Below are 17,087 nucleotides of genomic sequence, written 5' to 3' on the forward strand. Positions count from 1 at the left end.
TGTGTAAACCTCTATAACCAGCCTTCCTGCTCCTTGCAGCCAAATACCTTCCTATCGGGTACAGCTCCCAGCAGGGGAGTTGGAAGAAAGGACTTTTTCTGGTTATCAACCCCTGCATTCCTCCCCTTTCCTCATCTGAGGTTACATGGCCCCAGATCAATCCAGTCCCCAGAAGTTGTCCCCAGTCAGTTCCGACTGCAACAGGAAGGAAGATGTAAGCACCCCACATCCAGGGGTGCCCCTTCACATCTACTCCAGAGTTATCGCCCCCAAAACACAAACCTGAACATGGCTCTACTCTGCCCCAGAGCCTACCGCCTTCTCTCGGACCCTAAGAATGGCACTCAGATGCTCTTCCAGAGCCCTCAAGTTCCTTCCCACCCTAGATTCAGTTTACCTTTGCAGCTTTAAATCCCTTCCCTCCTTACCAGGCACCATCCCCTTCCTAAGCCGCCTCTGCCACCACCACCCTCCCATCCACCTTGGTCTAAGGTGCTTTTTCTCTCTTTTGCATTCTTTGTCCACACTTTTGTTATAGCAAGTGCTCTTTCCCTTATAATTACTTGTTTGCAAATCTTTCCTTCCAGAGATTGTGAGCTCTGAGAACAAGGGCCAATCCTTACTCTGTTTGTATATACCTTAGCTTCCAGAGTGGCTAGTACTCAAAACACAGCCTGTTGAGTAAATAAGACCTTCAGTGCTTTGGTGATACTTTGGATATTAACTGTGAGCTTTCTCTTTGGGTCTTATGTGGAGCCACTCTTCAGGTAAACTGTGAAGTTCCCCATTCTGAGGAAAGGGCTTGCTTGGTTTCCTACTAAGCATGTTTAATGAGAACCCACCGTGTGCTTGTATCAGTTAGCCGCAACTGCGATCATGCTGTGTAACAAACACCCACAAAATCCCAGTGGCATATAAATGTAAGTACTTATTCATCTGTGACAAACTTAGACAGCATATTAAAAAGCAGAGGCATTACTCTGTTGACAAAGGTCCATATAGTCACAGCTATGGTTTTTCCAGTAGTCATGTACTGATGTGAGAGTTGGACCAAAAAAAAAAAGCTAAGCACCAAAGAATTGATGCCTTTGAACTACGGTGCTGGAGAAGACTCTTGAGAGTCCCTTGGAGAACAAGGAAATCAAACCAGTCAATCCTAAAGGAAATCAACCCTGAATATTCATTAGAAGGACTGATGCTGAAGCTGAAGCTCCAATACTTTGGCCACCTGAAGGGAAGAACTGAAAAGACCCTGATACTGGGAAAAATTGAAGGCAGGAGGAGAAGGGGAGGACAGAGGATGAGATTGTTGGATGACATTACCAACTCAGTGGATGTGAGTTTGAGCAAACTCCAGGAAATAGTGAAGGATAGGGAAGCCTGGCGTGCTGCAGTCCATGGGGTCACAAAGAGTCAGGCATAACTGAGCAACTGAACAACTTGAATCATCACTTATCTTTGAGTTGGCTGGGGGTATCACAAGTTGTTACTACAATCTTCAATTTTCAGACCAGAGGTGAAGAGAGGGAAAGTGACAGTCTAAGTCTGCACAGTTGATAAGCACCAGAGCCAGAATGAAAACCTAGGAGCCTGCATCATAGATGGATTTTTAACCATTATGTTGCACTGCCTTGCCCCCCTGCTACAGACTGAATGTTTGTGCCCTTCCTCTCTGTGAATGTAATTGTTGACACTTAATCCCCAGTGCCAAGGTATTTCAAGGTGAGGCCTTTGGGAGGTGATTAGGTCATGAGGGTGAAGCCCTCATGAATGGGATTAGTGCCGTTATGAAAGGGGCCCAGAGAGCTCTCTAGTCCCTTCTGCCTTGTGAGAACACAGGGGAAAAACAGGCACCTATCAAACTGTAAGCAGGCTCTCACCAGACAGTGAAGCTGCCTGCTTCTTGATGTTGAACTTTTCAGCCTCTAGAACTGTGAGAAATAAATTTCTGTTGTTTACAATCTACCTAGTTTGTGGTATCTTATTGTAGCAGCCCCAACAGACTAAACCACTCTCCTTGGGGAGCAACCCACCTCTATGCATAAAGAGTTTGCTCTTTTTTTTTAATGAGTAGAGTCCACTTTGATGCTTTTACACTTTTTTGGGGGTCTATACTGGGTCTCTGTTGCTCCAAGGGCTTTTCCCTAGTTGCAGTGCACGGGCTTCTCATTGCAGTGGCTTCTCTTGTTGCAGAGCACAGGCTCTAGGTGTGCAGGCTTCAGTAGGTGCAGCACATGGACTCAGTAGCTGAGACTCCCAGGCTCCAGAATACAGGTTCATGAGTTGCTGTGCACAGGCTTAGCTGCTCTGCGGCTTGTGGGATCTTCCTATATCAGTAATGGAACTCCTGTCTCCTGCACTGGCAGGTGGATTCTTTACCACTGAGCCATCAGGGGAGCTATGTTTGCTCACTTTTAAAATCACAACCTAGTATTTCACTCAATGGATGGCAATATATCATAATTATTTAGCCAGTCCCTACTGATGTGCATTTAAGCTGTTTCCAAACTTTCACTGTTACAAACAATGCTATATGAACAGTTTGTGCCCAAGTCATTCAGCCTTGGTGAAGTGTATCTGCAGGGAAAATTCCTAGAAGTGGAATTGCTGGGCCAAAGATATGAGCCTTTATAATTTTGAATGATATTACTAAATTGCCTGCCAACAATCTATGGGCTGGCAATTTCCCCACACCCTTTCCCACATGGTATGTTAGCAAGCTTTTTGATCTTTAATAGCATGATGAATGAAAACTACTATCTCAGTGTTTTTTAGTTTGCATGGTTTCCATTATGTGTAGGGTTGAAAAAATAACGTTACCTCATGGGGTTATTGTGAGGTTTAAATAAATTAAGACAATTAATAGATATCAAGTTCTTAGGACAGTACCCAGTTCATGGTAACCACTTAATAAATGTTTATTGTGATTACTCTGAAATATTGTGGGAGTGTGGAGAAGGGCAAGCCACAGAGAAGTATGTATAATATGCTATTATTTGTGAAATAAAACAAGAAGCAAAGATATATATACATACACACATATATACATGCACATATATGTGAATATATGTATTTGCATGTATATGTAAAACATTTCTCAGAAAAGATATACAAAAGTAGAAAATATTGATGCCTCCAAGAAAGGAACTGGCTGCTGGTGACAGCAGTGAGAAACGATTTTTCCTTGCATTCTCTTTGTATCACATCATGTTTCAACCATGAGCATGAAACCTTCTCAGAAAAGGTTGCAGTTACTGGCACTTCCTGTAGGAAAGCAAGCTACATAGGTAAGAAGAAGGATTCCAGACCTATGGCTTTATTCTTTTTCAATTTTATTTAATCCAAGATATGCAAAATATAATTACTTCAACATGTAATCAATGAGTTAATGATGTTAAAATGAGTTAATGATCCTCCAATTAAAAATTAAAAAATATATATATATATAAGTGCCAAAACTAAATCATAGAAGACGCTATAGGAAAATATGTCTATTTTCTAGACAGGGTAGGATTCCTTAAGCAACATGCCAAAAACAAAGTCATAAAGAGAAAGATTCTAATTTGACTATATTAAAATTAGGCATGTTTTCACTGAAAGACAATAAGAATATTAACATATAAAAATGCATTAATGATATTTTAAAGATACAAAAATCAAGTCATGATTTAAGACTTTTAAATCTTCTCTGTCTACGGTGATTCTCCAGGAAAGAGTACTGGAGTGGGTGGCCATTCTTTCTTCCAGGGGATCTTGCCAACCCAAGGGATTGAATCCGCATCTTCTGGGTGGGTCCTTTACCACTAGCGCCACCTGGGAAGCCCCTTCATTGGATGGCCACGTTTAAGTTGCTTGTTAGGCACATCTGGCTACTGGATATGTACTTGAGCAGGACCCAGTGGGCCTTCCCTGAACAGGCCTTCCCCCATATCCTCGCTTTAGCTTCTCTCTGAAGTACCTAGATAATAAAATTTGATGCACATTTCCTGAGCCCCATGGCTGTAGGCTTAAGTTCCCAGAAGGCGCGGAGAAGGCAATGGCAACCCACTCCGGTACTCTTGCTTGGAACATCCCATGGACGGAGGAGCCTGGTAGGCTGCAGTCCATGGGGTCGCTAAGAATCGGACACGACTGAGCGGCTTCACTTTCACTTTTCACTTTCATGCATTGGAGAAGGAAATGCCAACCCACTCCAGTGTTCTTGCCTGGAAAATTCCGGCAATGGGGTCGCACGGCAATGCTGTCTATGGGGTCGCATGGAGTCACGACACGACTGAAGCGACTTAGCAGCAGCAGCAGCCCAGAAGGTGACGCAGCCCATTTTCCCACCCTGGCCTCTTGAGGGCGCCAGACTCACCCTAATGGTAGCTCAAAAGAAGGTTGGCGTTGCCACAAGCTGAGGAATGGGAAGAGCTGTTCATTCCTACCCATTTGTCCATGCTCTCTAAACCCAATCTCTCTATCCAATCCCCTCATGGCAGGAGGAGGCAGGACGATGAAACAAGGGAGCCTGAAACCTTTGATACCTTAAAGACACCTGATGAGGTCATAGAATTCCTGGATTTGGTACCTTCATTCAGTCTTAATGACACCACTGACCTCCTGGGCAGACAAGACTCATCACCTTCCTGGGCCTGAGCTTCCTTGGAGTGAGACGGGGTTACTGATACCCAGCCTACACCATAGGGTTTGAGTTAAATCAAATAAGCAATGTGAAGCCATATTGAAAAAAAAACAAAGCACGATGTTAGGCAGGCTTACAAAATGTGGGAGTGGAGGGTTTAACAGTGAGCGTTCCTGACCCGTCACCAAAGAGGGAGTCTTCTCATGGTACTACTCCATGAGACATCTCTTCCCAGTTCAGACTCCAGCCTGGGAGCCCCCCTTCTCATCCGGGAGAAAAGAATGAAGCACCTTGCCCAGTCAGTACTTGATGACAGACGCCACACAAAGGACAAAGAGTAGAAGGATGCAGGAAAGAGAAAAGCTGAGCCTGAAGAGAAGTCAGGTTGGGGTGTGGAGACTGCTCAGTGGGGAGAGGGGAGGAGTCAAAATCATCTGAGAGCCGTTCTCTGAGGCAGGGAAGGGAGGACATTCCTGTCTGCCGAGCTGGCCCCATGCGCAGATGTGGGGCCAGCTCTCTCCTGCCAAGGTTTGAGAGACCCCGTCAGGGCATGACCACTCGGGGAGGGGAGGCTTATCAAAGAGAAAGTGAAAGTTGCTCATTTGTGTCCGACTGTTCGTGACTCCATGGACTTTAGCCTGCCAGGCTCCTCTGTCCATGAAATTCTCCAGGCAAGAATACTGGAGTGGGTTCTCTTCTCCAGGGGATCTTCCCAACCCAGGGATTGAACCCAGGTGTCCTGCATTGTAGGTGGATTCTTTACCATCTGAGCCACCAGAGAAGCCCAGGAATACTGGAGTATCCTGGAGTACCAGAGCCTATCCCTTCTCCAGGGGATCTTCCCGACCCAGGAATCAAAGTGGAGTCTCCTGCATTGCAGGCAGATTCTTTACCAGCTGAGCTATCTGGGGAGCCCATCAAGGAGAGAAGCACGTGTCAAACTCAGCATCAGCTCACTTTGCAGAGTCTTCTTTAGGATCAATTTCAGCTGTTGTGATCGAGATCCAAAGCTTCCTCAATTGTATTCCCATCCTGGCACTCAGGGAAAATGACAACAGTTATTGGGTTGGTGAAAAAGTCCGTTCAGATTTTTCCCGTAAGCTGTGTGGAAAAATCTGAATGAACTTTCTGGCCAACCCACTATATAGCTCCACTGGACCAAGGATGGAGACCATCAGTAGCTTCACACACCTGGTACCCACACACCAGGAAGGCCCAACTTTGATCAGGAAATTTGGCATTATTAAGGTAGACATTCACCTCCCTGTCAAATGGAAGAGTGAGTTGTTATGCTGACTCTTGCTCTATGAAGCCATCAAAGGCCTGGACCCCATCTGTATTGTTGCTCCTCCATCCTTAGCACACTGTCCTCATCTGAAAGATCCAGGATGGCACACCCCACACCCACCTTCCATCTAGAGAGAGGGTGAAGGGGAAGCAGAGGCCTGCCCGTCCTCTTAAGTGTGTGTTAGTTGCTGCATAGCCAATTACCCCAGAACTTAATTAATTAAAGCAACAAGCATGTATTATCTCAGTTTCAGCAAGTCAGGAGATCAGAGGTTGCAGTCGAGGCACTGGCCAAGACCAAGGTCCTCCGAATGCCAGCTAGACCGAGGCTTGAGGATTCACTTCCAAAACGGTTCCGGCGTATGACTGTTGGCAGGAAGCCTCAGGTGCTTGCCACATGGGCCACTCCACAGGGCTTCTCTTTTTTAAATTGATTTTTGGCTATACTGAGTTTCATCGTTGTGTAGGGGATTTCTCTGGTTGCAGCAAGTGGGGGCTACTCTCCCGTTGCGGTGCGCAGGGTTCTCATTGTGGTGGTTTCTCTTGTTACAGAGCACGGTCTGTAGGGTGCACAGGCTCAGAAGTTGTTGCAATGCGAGCGCTCTAGAGGGCGGGCTTAGCTTCCCTGAGCATGTGGGGACCAGGGATCGAACTCACGTCCCTCGCATTGGCAGGCAGATTCTTAACTATTGGACCACCACGGAAGTCCCATAGTGCTTCTTGATTGTCCTCATGACTTGGCAGTTGGCTTCCCCATTGTGCTTATTACAAGAGAGAACAAGGAGGAAGCCCTCTGCCTCCTCACCTCACATGTCACACACAACAACTTCTGCCATATTCTACCCTTTAGAAGCAAGTCACTAATCCAAAAAGATGTCTGCCCTCCTCCATTATTCATAGAAACAATACTTACAATGGCCAAGGTATGGAAGCAATCCAAGTGTCCATCAACAGATGAATGGACAAAGAAGGTGTGGTACATGTATACAATAGATTGTTGAAAGTGAAAATATAGTTGCTCAGTCGTGTCCAGCTCTTTGCCACCCAGGCTTTGTAGCCCACCAGGCTCCTCTGTCCATGGGATTCTCCAGGCAAGAATACTGGGGTGGGTTGCCATTCCATTCTCCAGGGAATTCTTCCAACCCAGGGATTGGACACAGGTTTCCTGCATTGCAGGTGGGTTCTTTACTGTCTGAGCCACCAGGGAACTCAGCCATAAAAAAAAAAAAAGAGCAAAGTAATGCCATTTGCAGCAATGTGGACAGACCCAGAGAGTACCATACTCAGTGAATTAAGTCAGAAACAGAAAGACAAATATTATATCATATCACATATATGTGGAATCTAAACTATGGTACAAGTGAACCTATCTACAAAACAAAAACAAACTCACAAACACAGAGATCAGATTTGTGGTTGCAAGGGGGAGAGGGGGAGGAAGAAAGAGGGACTGGGAGTTTGGGGTTGGTAGATGCTTATTATTGCATTTAGAATGGATAAACAACAAGGTCCTACCGTATAGCACAGGGAACTATATCAAAGTCTCTTGAGATAAACCACATGGAAAAGAATATTAAAAAAAGAACATCTATAAGTGTACAACTGAGTCAATTTGCAGTACAGCAGAGACTGGGACATTATAAATCAATAAAAAAATTTCTTTATTGTACTTCAATAACAAAAAATAAAATAAATTTAAAATGCAATATATATATGTGTGTGTGTAATATATATATATATATATATATATATATATATGCACACACACATAGGACACACACACAGCCATAAAAAAAGGATGAAATTTTGCCATTTGCAGCAACACAGATGGATTTGGAAGGCATTTTGCTAAGTGGAACAAGTCAGACACAGAAAGACATAAATACTGTGTGATATTGCTTATATGAAGAAACTAAAAAATACGACAAACTAATGAATATAACAAAAAAGAAGCAGACTCACAGATGCAGAGAACAAATTAGTGGTTACCAGTGGGGAAAAGATGAGGGGAAGGGCAATATAGGGGTAGGGGAAAAAAGGGTTATTATGGGATTATATGAAATCATGTGTGTGAAACTTTTGAAAATTGTAAAACACTATAGAATTCAAACAATCTTCCATTCAATTAAAATTTTTCAGGAAAAAAAAGACAGAAGTTCCTAAGTATAGCATATATCTAAGGGAGGGGTGGGAATTAGGCTTCACCTTAATGAAACGAATGTGAAAGAATTTGTGAACACATGTAAAACTGCCACAGGACACATCCAAAAAGTTGCACATATTCCTCTTCTGCTCACCCCCTGTTGGCTAGAACTCAGTCGCATGACCACACACAGTCAAGGGGAGCTGGGATGTATCGTTTTTGTTGTAGTGGACACCCAACCAAAAATGGGTGGTCTGTTACTATGGGAGGGAAATGGTACACGAGCAAAGTTTCTGCAACTGAGCGACTTCACTTTCATTTTTCACTTTCATGCATTGGAGAAGGAAATGGCAACCCACTCCAGTGTTCTTGCCTGGAGAATCCCCGGGATGGGGGGAGCCTGGTGGGCTGCCGTCTGTGGGGTCACACAGAGTCGGACACGACTGAAGTGACTTAGCAGCAGCAGCAGTCGGAGAAGCAAATGCGCAGATATGCTGGTGGGGGTAAAAAAAAAAAAAAAGAACGCTGTGGAATATAATTTACATTCCTGGAAAAAGGAAAACATGTTTCTCATCATTGGCATCCTTGAAAATGCTCATGACAGACGGATGAGTGAAAAACACAGGTCGAATAACAGCGTGAATTCATTCAAGACAGTTGATAGACACAGATCTTAATGGGCACAGAGACTGAGAGGTGATTGAAAGGACATTTGCCAGCCCAGTCATTGTGGTTATCTCCACGTGATTGAATTACTGGCAGTCACTTCATACATTTCTGTCGTTTTTCTATATCATTTACTGTTTTTCCCCAAACAGAAAAAAAACATACACAGTATTTCTTCCTATCCTTTCTAATCAACTCACCTCCCCAAGCTGGTCTAGAAAGAATGTTGGTGAGAAATTCCTGGGTGTCCTGCAATGAGACTTGCTGGGTAATCTATCAGATCAGAGGCAAGCCAAGCACAGGGCAGCAGGAGGGCAGGGCCAGAGGTCTGGTTAGACAGTGAGGATGGGCCAACCGTCATAGTACCAGGGCTGGAAATCGCAGCTGAGCAGGGGGTGGGGGCATGCCATTAGAACAGAAGTCAGAACAGAGAGTCAGTTCAAAAGTGGGAACAACCAAGGTGTGGTGCCCAAGGGGATGTGCCAGGGTGTGGGCAAAGCCTCTAAGTGTCCATGCTGAGGACAGTGCTCGCAGTTCCAATGAGTCCAAGGGAACAGGAGGAAAAGAGATTTCAGAAAGTGGTGCTTGATATCAGTGATGGTTTGAAAACCCATGCAAGTTGTAAAGACCCCAAGAACCTCATTCAGGGCATTTTTGGAGAGGTTCAGCCAACCAGACTGCAGCCATGACGGAACCAGGAGGACACGGGGGAGCATGTTACTGCCCCAGCAAGAGCGCCTTTGCAGGGCTGATGCTGACAGCACTGGACAAGGATGGGCAAGCGGGTTTAATCTGCCTGCAAGCTCTGATCTATGACTAGTCCCTCCCTGGACTCTTGCGTTGAGAAAGGCTCTAAGGCTGAGTCTGGGCTTGGGAGGAACCACTGAAGCAATGATTAGTGATGTCTCCCAAGGCCCAGGGCAGAGTGCTGTAAACCAAGAGCCATGATTCCAACAGCTTACTCTTCCCCGCTAGGGAGTCACTACCACCCCGTCCCCTTCACTTGCCTGTCTCCCATAGTAGGGAGAAATCATTCATAATCCCACCCTTTTCACTTTGGCTGATTCACTGCTAGAGTTTCTATATATAGAGAGCCTTTTTATGTAGCTGTCATCAAAAGTACATCCTAATTGTAAATGTTTTTTCCACTTGGCATTACAACACAAGGATTTTTCTATGATCCTTTTTAAATATCTTTTTAAAAACTAACACAAGTACATTGTAGAAGAGACCAAAAAAATCAACAAGGAAAAAAAACGTTCAAACATCTTTAATTCCAAACTACACAGGGGAACTCTGCTGTGTGTCAGGGAGTGGCAAACCAGGAGGATGGTCACTCTAGAACAATTGCTCCAACACTTCCCTAAGTATCAGAATTGTATGGGATTTTCTTTTAAGAAATGAGGGTTCCTTCTGCAAACTCATTAGAAAAGGTAAATCTTCCCCACTCAACAACAACAACAAAAACAACAGCAAAGGTTACAAACAGGAAAATTCACAAGTAAATAATTAAGAAGGATGTTCCTCTGTAATCAGTCAGGAAAATGAAAATTAAAACAATGAGGTGATTTTCACCTCCCCCAGAATACTGGCATGAAGTCAAGTGTAAGAGCATACAGCACAGGCGGGGCAATGGGCTTAAACTACTATAGCCTCTTGGGAAAATTAAAAATACTCTGTGTGCACACTTGTCAAAACAACCCTAGTTCCAGGATCTTCTCTATAAAAGTTTAAAAAAAAAAAAAAACACACAGAACATGAAGACATGCGTACAAGGATATCTAATGAAATACCCACTCATTTATTCGATGAACATTTGTTGACTAACTACTATGTGCCAGGCACTAGGAATACAGTGACTAAAACAAAAATACATTCCTGATTCTGTGGAGTTTACCTTTCAGAGGGAGAAGATAATAAAAAACAAAGGAAACCAAAACCCCCCAGATACACTTAAAAGATGTAGCATGGAGCAAAACAGAACAGGGAAGAAAGACGGAGAAAATGCCAGGGGAAGTAGAGTGTGTGGGGGGTTGGGGAAGGGTTCTATTTCACTTTGAAATAGAACAATCAGGGAAGATCTCACTGAGAAAGTGGCATCTGATCAAAGAACTGAAAAAGGGGAGGAAACAAGTCATGGGGATATTTAGGAGTGGAGCATTCCAGGTAAGAAACAGCTGATGCCAAGGCCAAGGGACAAACAGGGTCCGTTGTGTCCGAGAAGCAGTGAAGTCAGGGAAGTAATGGGGCAGATGGGCCCGTTGGAGGTCACTGCAAGGACCTGGCTTCACCCTGAGTGTGATCTTGCCATCTCGGGGATGCAGACAAGCATTAGGAAGTCAACAACGTACAAAGGTCATGCAGTCTTGAAGGCGGGAGGCAGGGAGATAGCAGGAACTGAGGACCAGACCCCAGGGCATCCCAACCAGCAAAGGAGGCTAAGGAGGAGTAGCCAGAGGCAACCCAGGGAGACTGGGCTGTGTTTCACGGGGAGGACGGATGGGCTGTGTCCAGTGTGCTGGCTGACAGACCAAGTCTGATGAGAACTAAGGACCAACATCCTGAAGGAGATGAGCTGGCCCAACCCTGGCAGAGGACTTCTGTCATGGAGGATGGGCACTTGTACAAGCCCCTCGGGCAGGGAAGTGGAAAGAACCGCGAGAGCAAGGAGAACCCGGAGGACAGCAGCTGATGAGCCCGACAAGCCGTTGCATGGGGCAGCTGGCTGTCTCCGGAGAACAATGGAGGGCCCTGTGTCCTTGAGCTCCAAGGAGGCCGCCTCTCACCCAGGGCTGGGCGGCCGGGAGGAAAGCGGATCCCTGTGTTAATTAAGTCCCATCAACAGCAAGTCAGAGCTTGCCAAGCTGCCGGGTGGGGCCTGATCTCAGTCCTGCCTCTGAGGAAACTTCCAGGACGCTGGAACTGGTGTTGGCTCCTCGGAAAAGTGCTAAGGCCGGGAGGAGGAAATGAGTCCCCGACGAGGGCCGGGCCAGAGGAAGGCCACAGCCCTGTGAGGAGGGTGGTGAGGGTGGGGAGGGGGAACGGGGGTTGCTGGGGAGAGGCCAGCGGAGGTCTGTCCTGAGTGAGAAGAGCAGATGCTATGAAATTCCTCTTCCTTCCTGCTGTGGGTGATGCCTGGAGGGACAGGGCAGGCTAAAAATGATGAATTTCAAATAGAAATGAAACAGATTTTCAGCTCACCCTGGGGCTGAGTGACATTTTCCAGACAGAGAATTATCTAGCTGGAAGAGGCCTACAGTCATCGTGTCCGTGAACCACGTATTTTACAAATGGAGGAACTGAGGCTCAGAGAGTGGGAGGTGTTTGCCATGGGTCAAGCAGCCAGTGAGCAGCAGGGCTGAGAGCCAGCCTCAGGACCCCTGGTACCTGTACGAGCCGAGGGGGAGCCTGGGAAACGGTGCTGCCTCCTGAATCCATGGACTGAGGAAACCAGGCTGGGGAGGCGGAAGCAGGAGACACTGGAAGCCAGTGGGCTCTGACAGGAGAGAGCAGCCTGGCTCCCGGCAGAGTGGGCTCCTGATCGTGGGGAGGAGCCTCGAGGTCTGAGAGGGTGAGTCTCAGTGGGCCCAGGACCTGGAGGAAGCGGCACACAGGCCCCGGAGGAACGGAAAGCCCGCACCTTGGCCTGTGCATGTGACCACTTCACTTAAACCCTCTGAACCGAACTCAGAACCTCAGTTTACTCCCAGAGTTCCCTTCCCTGTGGGTTCCATCCGGCTCCCACTCATTATTCATTTCCTGCTAAGAATTCTCACCATGTTAAGACTTCCTCCCTGACCTGCATCTCTGCGGGGCTCTGCCAGACATCCTGGGCTGGAGTGGAATGGACAGGGCCCCTGGGGCTCACCCCTTGGCTCCTCACCAGGGCAAAGAGACCCCAAGAGCCCTCCCAACCCAGGCTGTACATTGAGGCCTCAGGGCCTAGGACTGTCCTGCAATGTGGTGACAGACTGACCTATTCTCTGCCCTCCAGGAGCCCACAGTCGAGCCAGCAAGATGGTTGGAGAGACAAGCCACAGAACCACGAGGAGCTTGTCTCTCCAACCATCTTGCTGACAAGGAGGTGTCCCAACAGGCCCAAGGCAAGGCATGTGGAATCTGGATAAAGGTGAAAGGACCTTTCGCTGAGGGGCAGGTCAAGAGTCAGGGGAGGTGACCTCTCCTCGGATCAGAAGGACAGCCAATTTCTCTAAAGATGCTCTGTTGGTGTTTGTTTTGATTAACGACCCTGGAAGCTATCAGCTCCTTCCAGTTATTCCCTGGTTCAAAAGAATCCCTCAGGAGGAGAAATAACGCTTTTCTAGCAAGAAGGAGGCAAGGTCTCAGGCTCCGTGTGGTGGGAAAGCCCTTGTGGGCTGTAATCTGAGCCTTGAACTCAGGCATGCAGGCAGTTTGGGGCCCAGGTTGGAAATGGGCTACGAGCAACCTTGGAGGTCACAGAGCCACTGTCTACTTGTACTCAAGATGGGTCACTCAGGGAGCTGAGGGTCTGGCCAAGCTTGACCCCAGGCCTCTGGGTTCCCAGAGGGCCATGTTCTCCCTCAGTCACAGGGCACCTGGTTCTGGGTGGTTCCTCACTTGCTTTTCCCACATCCCTGTGCTTGGGAGAGGAGAGCGCAGGAGAAAGCCCACTGGAAAGGGCGGTTGAGCCCAGCGGGTCTGCCTGTGGGAAGTGCTGATGGGAGGGGCAGTGGTTCGGAACAGTCCGTCCAAGCTCCCTGAGGAGCGGGACAGGGTGCACCTATGAGGCTGCCAACAGGGGGCTGGGGCCTCTCAGGCAACTGCTCCCCTCAAGCTTGGCTCCGATCCAGTCCTGCCATCAAAGCCAAGGGAGGCCGCCCTGACAGATGTCACCAGCACGGAGCTGTCAGTCATCCCAGCAGGTCCCCACAGCACCCCCTCCGCCGTCCTGTGAGGGCTGGAGAACAAGGCTCTCCAGTGTGTACCCCGCTGTGCCCTGATGGCTGAGCCCCCTCTCCTAAGTCCTCTCATGGCTGCAGCCTCTGCCTTCAGTTTGGAGACTCAGCTGGTCAGAGACCCTCTGGCAGTGCCTGGGGCAACCACATGCATAAACAAATTCTAGCTCATCCAAAAGCCGAACATTCTAGTGGCCCTGATCTCAGCAGCCCCCAGATTGCGTTCCAGGGACCCAGTGGTGTCCAGTGAGATGCGTGTGTGAGTGGTCAGTCGTGTCAGTGCTTTGTGAACCCGTGGGCAGTAGCCCGCCAGGCTCCTCTGTTCATGGGATTTCCCAGGCAAGAATACTGGAGTGGGTTGCCATTTCCTTTTCCAGGGGATCTTCCCGATCCAAGGATTGAACCTGCATCTCCCGTGTCTCCTGCATGGCAGGCAGATTCTTTACCTCTGAGCCACTGGGGGCAGAGCAGGGGGAAGCTCGTCCCGTGAGAGGGGAATGAAATAAAGAATAAATGCACTCTATCAGCAGATGAACGGAGAAACAAATACATGTACAGTGGAACATTATACAGCCATAAATAGGAACATGCTCAAAATGGATAGATCTGTTTTTAAATATTTATTTTTATTTATTTGACTGCACCAGGTCTTAGATGTAACATGTAGGATCTTTGATCTTCACTGTGGCATGCAGGGTCTAATTCCTTAATCAGGGATCAAACCCGGGTCCCCTACATTGGGAGCGAGCGCAGTCTCAGCCATTGGACTACTAGGGAAGTCCCAATATGGACAGACTTTGAAAAATTATGTTTATTGAAATAGGCCCAACCAGAAAGGACAAATATTGTATTCCACTTAAATGAGGTACCTAGAATAGGCAAATTTATAGAGATAGAAAGTAGGATAGAAGTTATGAGGGGTAGGGGTTGGAGGAGGTGGGAAGAGGGAAGTTATTATTTAATGGGTACAGAGTTTTCCTTAGGGATGATGAAAAAATCTGCAATACAGTTAGTGGTTACAGTTTCACAACATCATATCTTATTTAGGCACTTCAAATGATTTAAATGATAAATATTATGTTATACACATTTTATGGCAATAATTTTTTTTTTAATGTAGTGCTCAAACAAGTTTGGGAGACATTGAGTTCTCAAATTTAAATGCAGGCGCCAAAAAAGAAAAAAAAAAACAAATAAATGGAAGGGTAATATAGGGGTTGGGGATTAAACTTTTAAATTAAAAACCTTTTAAACTTAAATTTTTATTTATTTTTAAATAAAAATTAAATTGAATTATTTTTTAACGGGTTCTTATGGGATTATATGAAATCATGTATGTAAAATTTGTGAAAATTGTAATGTGCTATAGAATTTAAAGAATATTTCATTCGATAAAAATAAACTTAGGACTCCCTGGTGGCTCAGTGGTAAAGAATTCACCTGCCAACAGAGACATGTGTTTGATCCCTGGTCCAGGAAGATCCCACATGCCACAGAGCAACTAAGCCGATGGGCCACAACTACCAAGCCTGGGAGCTGCAACTACTGAGCCCACACGCCGAAACTACTGAAGCCTGAGTGCCCTAGAACCCGTGCTCCCAACAAGAGAAGCCACCACAATGAGACGCCCACGCACAACTGAAGAGTAGCCCCCACTCACTGCAAAAGCCTGCACAGCACCAAAGACTCAGTAGAGCCAAAAAAAAAAATTTTTTTTTTAATGGGACCTCACAGGACTTTTCAGAGCCTTTATGATGGCAAAATATTAGCTACAGTTCCCAGTGGAGAGGATCACTGAACTCTTCGTTCTTAAAAATCCTAGTCCTGTTCATCTTGGGGCTGACCCACATTACAGCATTTGACTTCCTTGGCTGCCTCTCACACCTGGAAGAGGCACTAAAATTTTTGTTAAACCCCTTACCCTGATTTTTATTTAGAAAATAAAGGTCAACATAGCTATCCCAATGTGTACCAAACTTTCTTCTATTTTCTCCAAAAACGGTGATTTATTTCCTGGGACTTGGAAGGATTTTAAGTTCTTTATTTAAACTTTAAAAAAAAGGGTGTGAGTTGCATGCATATGTGTGCATGCAAGAGGAAAATTCTAGAAACTTCTGGTTGTGGAAATGAAATCCCAGAGGAGGAATGCATGTTGTCTGTGGACCAGATGTCTTTGAAGGTGGTTTGGGGTATAGCCTTGGCACCCGGCTAAATTCAGGGCTCCACTTGCCTCTTGGGGTAGGGGCAGGCTCTGTCCTGTCCCTTCCTCCCCACAGTGCTGCCAGTCAGCTGCCTCTGGACAAGCCTCGGTTATAGGAGAGCCTAGGGAGAGGAATGTGGCTGGTCTAGGCCCTGCATCTCTTCTCCCAGAGGCAAGACCTGGATGCCTGCTCAGCTGAGTGGGGGTGAGAGGCCCAGCCAGCTGTCGTATTTGCTTATGACCTTTCCTCTGGGCATCGTATTTTATAGTCTCCTGTTTTCAGGCTGGGATTTGGTGGTGACCTGGGGTCGGGTAGGGAGATGTTAAATTGAAGAAAAGAGACTGGATTCAAGCCCCAGTTGTGGGACAACTTCAATGAGTCACAGAGCAGAAATGTGGTGTCAGAGAGAGAAGCTAGAGGGGAAAATATTTATAACTGCTGGAAACATGATGAACCTGTCAAAAATACATGCAATCAGCTAAAGAAATTGGGGAGAAATAGGCAAGGTCTTGTTTGGTTTTCTGGGAGTGTAAACATTTTTTAAAAAATCATCAGGAGAGAGAAAAATATTAATAATTCCTCTATACACAACTGCCTTTTGTGAGTGATGTTTTGGGGAGATCAAGGGAAAGTGCCTGTGTTCCTTAAAATGAAGCAGAGTAGAGACAAGGGATCAGCCACAGGAAGTGATTGAGAGAGAGAGAATTAGATTGGAGAGACAGAACCATGGGTTTCCCTAGTGGCTCAGTTGGTGAAGAATCTGCCTGCAATGCAGGAGACCTGGGTTCAATCCCTGGGAAGATCCCCTGGAGAAGGACATGGCTACCCACTCCAGTATGCTTGCCTGGAGAATTCCACAGACAGAGGAGCCTGGCAGGCCAAAATCCGTGGGGGTCACAAAGAGTCGGACACAACAGGGCAACTAACAAAAATAACTATCAACTCTCAAGAGATAACCATGGGGATGTAAGCCCTTTGAGAATCCTCAGAGATCTGGAGCAATAATGGGCTTCCCAATATAGATGGAGCAAAGCAGTATTCTGATTTACATATGAACAGGAAAAGATGAGCCTTAGGATGGGGGGATGTGAACCCAGGCCATTGCTGTTGGGTTAAGCAGGGCCTCTCTGTCTGCCCAGGTTCTGGAGTTGAGCTTTGCGCAGTGGCAGTGTCGTAGCCAATGAGGTTTATCCGAGGCACGATTATTGCTAATTGAAAACTTTTCCCAG

At 46.5% G+C, this 17,087-nt stretch overlaps 1 pseudogene; it reads left to right on the plus strand.

The window, feature by feature from the left end:
• Positions 1-17,009: 17,009 nt before the first annotated feature.
• Positions 17,010-17,087, plus strand: LOC128057118 (uncharacterized; annotated as a pseudogene).

The sequence above is a fragment of the Budorcas taxicolor genome, chromosome 11, assembly GCF_023091745.1.
Source record: "Budorcas taxicolor isolate Tak-1 chromosome 11, Takin1.1, whole genome shotgun sequence".
NCBI lineage: Eukaryota > Metazoa > Chordata > Mammalia > Artiodactyla > Bovidae > Budorcas > Budorcas taxicolor.